General features: G+C 38.4%; 1 pseudogene; it reads right to left on the reverse strand.

Moving 5' to 3' along the window:
- Positions 1-2,057: 2,057 nt before the first annotated feature.
- On the reverse strand, positions 2,058-2,176 carry LOC122151609 (annotated as a pseudogene).
- Between the last annotated feature and the right edge of the window lie 6,654 nt (positions 2,177-8,830).

Genomic DNA, 8,830 nt, shown 5'->3' on the forward strand with positions numbered 1-8,830 from the left:
CAGCTGCTAGCCTCTAGGGGCTGAGTGAAAGCCTCTAGACCTTGAACTTCACCTCTGCTTCTTGCTCCCAGCCCACTCTATCTAGAGTCATGTCTTTGCTCAGGCAGCTGCTAGCTCCTGAGGCTGACAAACCCAAGGTCAACAAGTGAAAAGGCACCATCCCAATATTACCAAACCACATGGCAGGCCATTAATTCAAGTCCATTAAAATCCCAAGATCAGCAGGACAACATGGTAGGCTGAGCAGCTATTCAGCTACATGCAGGGTTCACTCAAGCCATCAGCAGGAGACCTTCCTCAAAGTTACTTCTTATTGTGTATGGAGCCCACATCCCTAAAGCAGATACTCAGCTGCTCCAGTAGATTTCACCATGGAGTTAATTACCAGCCTCACCACGGGGAATAACTACATCTAGCTGCCCAACCATTCAACTAGTCCCAGCCAAGTTTACATACAACCTTAACTACCGCAGTTCCCAACAATTTTATTTTATTCTACACTACTGCTATGGAAACTCTAACACAGTTTCTCTGCTATCTTTAAACCTTTGTTTTTCCCATTCATATAATGTGTAGCATTCTCTATCCACTCTTTTATATTACTTTAAATTTATAATATTTCAAAATTCTTTTAAATTTTCACCTTTGAAAATACTTTTCATGATGCTATTATTCAACATTTAATAAAGGATGGGAATATTAATACTATTAAACTTCCTTACCTACTGATTAAGAAATGTTTTCTAGTAATTAGATATTCCTAAGTAGTAAATACTTTGAAAGAAGGGACTACATCTTTAAAATAGTTTTAAAATCTTATATAGTGTACAGGTAGAATTCACAAATGCATGAATGTTTAATTAATGAATCACAACTCTATTACTCTGGAGAGAACTCACAGAGAAACTTTAACCATTATTTAAAATGCTATTTGCTGCTCTAGGGGTATAAATTAGCTGATGTTGTTTGGGAGACCTATGTTGGTATAAAACAAAAATTTATTTAATGTTGCATTCATTTCTTAGAAAAAATATTATTTATAGATATTTATTTCAAAAATAATAATGTGAATATGGGCAAGGATTTTGCTATAAAGATGTTTTATATAGCACTGTTTGTTCTTGTTTATAGGTGCCATCAAGTCTGTTCTGACTAAGTGCAACCCTACGTACAAAAGAATGAAACACTTCTTGATTCTGCACCAGCCTCAAAAGAGTTCATATGTTTGAATCCATTGTTGGAGCCACTGTGTCAATCCATTTCATTGTGTGTCTTCCCCTTTTTCACTGGCTCACTAATGAAGTCCAAGCGTGAAGTCTTTATCCAGGGACTGGTCTCTCCTGATAAGATGTCCAAAGTATGTGAGATGAAGTCTCACCATCCTTGCTTCTAAGAGGCATTACAGTTCTACTTGTTCTAAGAAAGATTTGTTCATTCTTCTTCTCAGATCTGACTCATAGCAATCCCTCCTTGAGTTCTGAGTGGTATCATTATGGAAGTAGATTGCCCAACCTTCCTTTTGAGGAATGACTGGTGTGTTTGAACCACCAGCCTTCTGGTTAGCAGTCAAATGCCTTAGACACTACACCACCAGAGCTCCCATTCTTCTAGCAGTCCAAAGTATATTCAATATTCTTTGTCAACACCATAATTCACATGCATCTGTTCTTCTTAGGTCTTTCTTATTCATTGTCCAGATTTCACATGCGTATGATGTGATTGAAAACACCATGAGTTGAGTCAGATACACCTTACTCTTCAAAGTGACATCTTTTTTTCTTAACCCTTTAATGAGGTCTTTGCAGAAGATTTTCCCACTGCAATACATCATTTGATTTCTTGACTGCTGCTTCCATGTTATTGTTTTATGCCCTCGAGTTATTGTTATATGTCCTGGAGTTGGACCCAACTCATAGTGACCCCTCCTTGGGTTTCTGAGGCGGTATCACTACGGAAGTAGATTGCCCAAACTTCCTTCTGAGGAGTGGCTGGTGAGTTTGAACCACCAGCCTTCTGGTTAGCAGTCAAGTGCCTTAGGCACTACACTACTAGAGCTCCCCCTGCAGCACCCAGTATTCCCAGGTGATCTCCCATCCAAGTACTAACCAGACCCAACCCTGCTTAGCTTCCGAGATCAAAAGAGCTCAGGCGCATTCAGGATGGTATGACCATAAGCTGCTTCCATAGTCAATGGCAACTTCATTTTTTTTTTCCATTTATCATAATTCTGGTTTTTATTCCAGTTGTGAAGATATTAATTTTCTTTTTGTTAATCTTTTCATACTGAAAAAGGTGCTAGTCTTTGATCTTCATCAGTAAGTACTTCAAATCTTCCTCAATTTCAGCAAGCAAGGTTGTGCCATCTGGATATTATGCCATCAGCATATTACAGGTTGTTAGTAAGTCTTTCTCCAATTCTGATGCTACATCCTTTTTTATTTAATCCAGCTTGTTGTTTTTTTTTTCTCAGTATATAGATTGGACAAGTATGGTGAAAGGATAAACTCTGATATATACCTTTCCTGATTTTAAACCACTCAGTATATTTTTGTTCAAAAGAAAGGTAGAATTTCTTAGTCTTAGCATTACTGACATTTTGGGCCAGATAAGTCTTCATTGTGAGGGACCATTCTACTTATTTTAGGATATTTAGCAACATCTTGACCTCGACTCTAATGGGTGCTAGATGTTAGAAGCACCCTCCAGCTGTGACAAGTAAAAGTTACTACAGATATTGGCAAAACTCCGTGGGGCAAAATATCCTCTAACTGAGAAGTGATGGTCCAAGAAAAAAAAAAAAAAATTCTAATATTACAATTTCACAATGGAAAGATTGATTGAAATTTTTAACTGATACAACTATAGTAGTTAGGGAGCTCTGGTGGCATAGTGCCTAAGGCACTTGACTGCTAACCAGAAGGCCGGTGGTTCAAATCTACCAGTCACTCCGCAAAAAGAAGGTTGGGCAGTCTACTTCCATAGTGATACTTCTTTGGAAACCCAAGGAGGGGTCGCTATGAGTCAGGTCTGACTCAACGGCACATAACAACAACAACAACAATATAGTAGTTACTGCAATTTATAGTCTTTGAACCTCAGTATCCACACTGTAAAATTTAATAATATTTCCATAACATTACAACAGCCTACCACCCACCTGCAACTTTTTGTGCCTTCCTGTAATAATACTTCCATTATCCAGTCAAGCTAGGACTTAATTACATCAGAGATGTGAGAAAGCAAGTGATCTCATGCTGCCAGCCATCTAATCTCCTTGGTGAAGATTAGCACAGTAGGTATTCAAGCTTGTTTGCCTTCAGAGATTCCAAGATTTCTCTCTTTAACCAATGAATGGTGTATAGTCCATTACATATTTTAAGATTTCTTTCAGTTTCATTGAAGTTGAAAACATCATTGCACCTGTCTATGTTAGCTCAGAAACAAGCAAGAGATAATACAAAACAAAACAAGCAAACAAAATATTTCACTTAAATTTAATGAAAATGTTGAGATTTTTCCTATGAGAGATAGAATACTAATGAATAACCATGATCTTTTTTTCCACATATGAGAATGCTTTAATTAAAGACAGTTAACACTCAACCACAAATATGCTTAAATAAATTGAAGACGTTAATTTCTGCCTCCAAACTGACCATTGAAACACTTTATAATATCTCAAAATAATATCTGCAGTTTCATGGATTACTCCTATACTTCTCAGATTTGACCATATTAAACCATTGCAGAAAGTTTTCTCTTAGGCAAAAAAGCAATAGAATAGCATTTTCTTTCAAATAAATACTTTGTTTTCACCCTGAGTAAACAGTTCACTGTTTATATTATAGTTGTACTCACACAAATTTCAATAAAATATAGATATTATTAATGATTAATCAAAATGTCCTGATTTTAGTTGTTACATGAGAAGAAGGAAATCAAATCAGTGTCAAAGAATGATGAACAATAATTGATGCAATGGTAATTCTTTTCATTTTTTTTTTCCTATAAATCAGGTCTTAGAGTCTAAAATCTTGACAATATAATACAAGACAAAGAAGGCAACAGTAAGTACGGAAAGAGAGACTAGAGAGGAAGTGAGAAGAAATATGTCTTTATTATCATACCAGAGACACAGAGAAAGCCTGGAATCCATGAGGCTTGATGGGAGTAGTAATCTGCTTATGAAAATTTTGGGAGTTAAGGCAGAATAGAGGTTATTTTCCATATGCAGAATGTCTTTTCTCTTCTTTCTCATAGATTCTGCATGTCATTCTTTTTTAAGATTTAATGGAAAATATTACTAAAGCAAATCAATACTCATTATTTATTCCATTATTTGGTGTGACTTACATCCTCTAGTCAGTGATTATTTATGTTACTAACATTTATATTTCAGAAGATATGAAGATAAAAAGAAGCATAGTTCTTCAGGTGACATATAACTCTTACATCTAAAATGGTTAATTATCCTTGGAGTGTGATCAACACTTTGGATGTATTTTCCTTTAGAAGGTTGACTGATCTGTGTTTGTAAATGTATTTCTTTGTAGGAAATACAGTGAAAGTAAAAACACAACTGTCAGGAGTTATGGCAAGATGGTAGAATAGACAGACAAACTACACAGACCCTCTGCAACAAAGCAATGAGAAACCAGTTAAAATCAATACAGATGATGATCCTGGAACCCTGAGCTTTGAGAGGAAAGATGAAGTAGTGGATTAAATACCTTCTCGTGGAAGAACCTGAATGAAAGATTGAGTAAGGAAACAAATGGAGCTATGGACTGCCAGCTGTCCTATGGGCACAGACATTTTGAATATTTGCAACTGTATTCCAGTAGCAACCTAAGAATCAGCTCTGCTCACCAAGGACTCCTTGGTGCCTGACAACCAAAAAGGAAAACAGCAAAGAAAAGGAGACAAACAGGACTGCTGGCAGCTATTCTGAGGGCGCAACCATTTTGAATATTTGTAAGCAGCACGGCCATTGTAAACATATGCAAGTTGTGTTCTTACCTGGGCAGTGACCTAAAAGTAGATTTTGCTTGCTTAGGACAGAATGGTCAACTGCAGTGGAAGCTGTTACTCTTGTACCCTTTGTTATTCTTGTACCCCACGCCCTTTTGGTAAACAGAAGTATGGCCATCCCTCAATTCCACCCACCTTCTTGAACAGCAGAAATTCCATCCTGGTCTGTGCCCTGACAGTCTGGATGCCATGCTCATGCCCCTAAAATTTTGTTTTTGTGATTAAATTATCCTATTTATTTTCTTTTCTTCCTTTTTATTTGTTTCTTTATTTTTCTGTTTCCCATCGCTGGATTTTTTTTTTTTTTAACTTCTTCCATTTTACTGGTTCCCTTCATTTTTTCTTTCTTTGGTTCTGCCTATCTGTTTTTTTCTTTTTTTTCCTTCTAAAGTTTCCTTTTTTTTTTTTTTTCCTGTACTCTTCTTTCACTCTTGCTCTTTTCTCTCATTCCTCTCACTTCAGATATTATGGCTTTTCCCCCCCTTCTCCTTTCCTCATTCTGTTCTTTTATGGTATTTTAAAATTTTTCTTCTCCTTTATTGTCTTTTTTTTTTTTTTTTTTTTTTGCAATTGTTTCTGTTTATTTATACACTTTGATATTGTTCACTTGTTTTTATTTATTTATTTTTATTTATGTTTTTTTGGTCTAACTGATTGGCAGACAGCATGAGAGATGGGAGTACCAGAGCCCAGAGACTGGCATTAAACAGGGACAGGCTTACCAGCCCACAAAGGAGAAAGCCAGGTGCCATTGGATAGGCAACTTTCTGGCAGATTGGATTACCTTTGGGCATTAATTGGTAGAAGAGCCTGGCATGCAATGGAGTAGCAGGTTGGCCAGCCGATGGAGAAAGAAAGCTAAGTGTCCTTTGGGCAGAAAAAATTCCAGCAGAGTGGGTTGCCCTTGGGCATTAATTTGTGGAATGAGAGAGATGCAGGAAATGGGAAGTAGAGGTTCCTCAGCCTCAAAGGTAGGACCATGGCCTTTGGGGGTGAAACCACCACAGCCCCCTAGGTTTCAAAGAGCCAGACCCTCACCAACTTGATTCTGGAGTGTGGGCCTGATCATTATTGTGAGCTAATGAGATAGTGTCATAGCCACTGCTCAAGAGTGAGGGGGCAAGGCTGCCATGCCCCAGAGGGAGAGGAACAGGGCCTGCCAGGCCAAAGGGGTGAGGTATCCTCAGGAACTAGGGGACTGGAGTCACCTAGTGAAGATCTGTACATATACCACCCACTGAAGATTTGTACAGGTGCCAAGTTGACAAGGGATGGAATTGTGGAAGTTAAGTTTATGTATCAACTTGGCTGGACCTGGTTGAGTGGCTGGGAAGCTGAAAGTAGTTATTCCCCGTGGTGAGATTGGTAATTAACTCCATGGTAGAATCTATCGGAGCAGATGAGTGGCTAGCTGCTTTGGGTACATGGTCTTCTTCCCATGTATAAGAAACAGCTTTGTGAATTGTCTCTAGTTTATGGCGCACTTGAACGATTCATGTAGCTGTGCCATTGTTCAGCAGCCTGCAATGCTCTGCTGACCATGGGACTTTCAATGGGCTTGAATTAATAGTCTGCCATATTGTTTGGTAACATTAGGACTGTGCCTTTTTCCTTGTCAGACTTGGGCTTGTCAGTCTCAGCAGCCAGAAGCTGTATGAGTGAAGAAAATCCTCCAGCTTTAGTTGGCTGGGAGTAGGAGACAGAGCTGAAGCCCAAGGTTGAGAGGCATTCACCCAACCCCTAGAGCCTGGCACTTTGAATTCAGACTTAAAGCCTCCAAACTGTAAGAATAAACTCTTGTTGTTCAAGCCATCCCATTGGTGACATATTGTTGTAAGAGTGGCACTAGGTACTCAGAACTGATGCTATTTGGAAGAATAACCTACATGCAATCAGAAATCCAAAACAGGAAGAAGTGATACATAAAACCACAAAGAAAATTGTTGATATGATATATGATATGATATGATATGATATGATATGATATGATGAAAGATGAGAATATATCCATTCAAGAAGTTCAATGAACACCAAACAATATACACCCCCAAAAGAAAATCACCAAAACATATCATCATCAAACACACCAAAACCAATGAAAAAGAAAGAATCCTGAAAGCAGGATAGGAAAAATGAAAAGCAACCAATGAACAGAAACCAATAAGAGTAAGCTCGAATCTCTGTGCAGAAATCATGCAAACAAGAAGACAATGGGGTGATGTATATACAACCCTGAAAGAAGAAGAATTCCAACCAAGAATTATATACCCAGCAAAATTGTCCCTCATATATGATGGTAAAATTAGGAGATTTCCAGATAAGCAGAAATTAAGAGAATTTTTTAAAACAGACCAACTTTACAAGAGATTCTAAAGGGAATCTTCTGGACCAAAAACAAACAACAGCAAACAACAACTGATGATTAGTACACATGACAATACAATTCAGAAATCAACACAGCTATGGAAGTATGCAAAGTAAAATAAGCTTATACGACTTTAACCAAGGAACCAGAGACATTAACTGATAAATGAGAACAACTACAAATCAAAAAGAGGGAAAAAATAGTGTAGTTACAGAGAACTTCTGAATGATGAGGAAGTTGAGGAAATTGTGAAATAGAACAGAGTGTTCTAAACCTGGGAAGAAAATTATAAGTCACAATATAACCTCAAAGAAAAATAATAAACCTTTGCATCAAAATAAAAAAGAAGGACAAGAAAAAAAACTTAGGAAATACTAAATCAATAGCAACAAATGAGATGATAAAACAGTTCATAAATGAGAGTTCTGGCAAGATGGCGGACTAGGCAGGAGGATTGCACAGACCCTCTTCAACAAAGAAAAGGAAAACAAATTAACACAGACACAGAAGATAATCTTGGACCCTTGAGCCTAGAAGAAAAGGATACAGAATTGGACTAAACCCCAATTAGCAGAAAAATTTGTGTGAAAATACCAAAAAAAGGAGACATACGGAGCTGTGGTCTGACAGCGAACGGAGTGACCCTGACAGTACAGGCAGCTCGGAGATTCTCGACTGGTGGTAGGACCAAAGAATTAACCTAAAAATCACCCTGCTAGCCAGGGACTGCACGGATTGTTCAAGGTGGTTGGGGAACAAATGGAGAAGGTGAAGAGAAAGGTAGGCTGAGCTGTGGACTTTTGCCAGTCTGGAGGCCGCCACCATTTTGTAGGTTTAAAAAGTGGCTTGGCTATTTTGGATATTTAAAGAGACAGCACTCTCGCAGATTCCTGTGGTGGTAGGACATAAGAATTAACCTAAAAATTACCCGGCTAGCCAGGGACTGCATGGACTGTGCACGGAGGCTGAGGAACAAATGGAGAAGGTGAAGAGAAACGTGGGCTGAGCTGTGGACATTTGCCGGGCCAGAGAGTGCCGCCATTTTGAAGGTTTAAAAAGCGGCTTGACTATTTTGGATATTTAAAGAGGCAGTGCTCTGGCAGATTTCTGGGGCTTAAGAACACGCTCTGATTTTCAGCAACCCCAAGGACACTCAGGGCCTGCAAGACTGAAAAGCAATGGGCCAACCATAAAAAACCACCAAGAAGAGCCTGCGACTTCACTTACTGAGCGAGAGCCACTTCCTCCTTTTCCATCAATGAGCCAATGATAAAAAATCACCAAGAAGAGCCTGAACCACCCATGGCTGCTCTTCATAAACAGTTAACAGAGATCTAATTACAACAACGTCACGATGCCTCGGAAGCAACAGATCATCACAGTCAACACAAAGAAGCAGGATAAAGTGGTAGAAACAAGGGAGCAGGATACAGA

This window comes from Orycteropus afer, unplaced genomic scaffold (assembly GCF_000298275.1).
Source record: "Orycteropus afer afer isolate SDZICR_OR568_19922 unplaced genomic scaffold, OryAfe1.0 scaffold00614, whole genome shotgun sequence".
NCBI lineage: Eukaryota > Metazoa > Chordata > Mammalia > Tubulidentata > Orycteropodidae > Orycteropus > Orycteropus afer.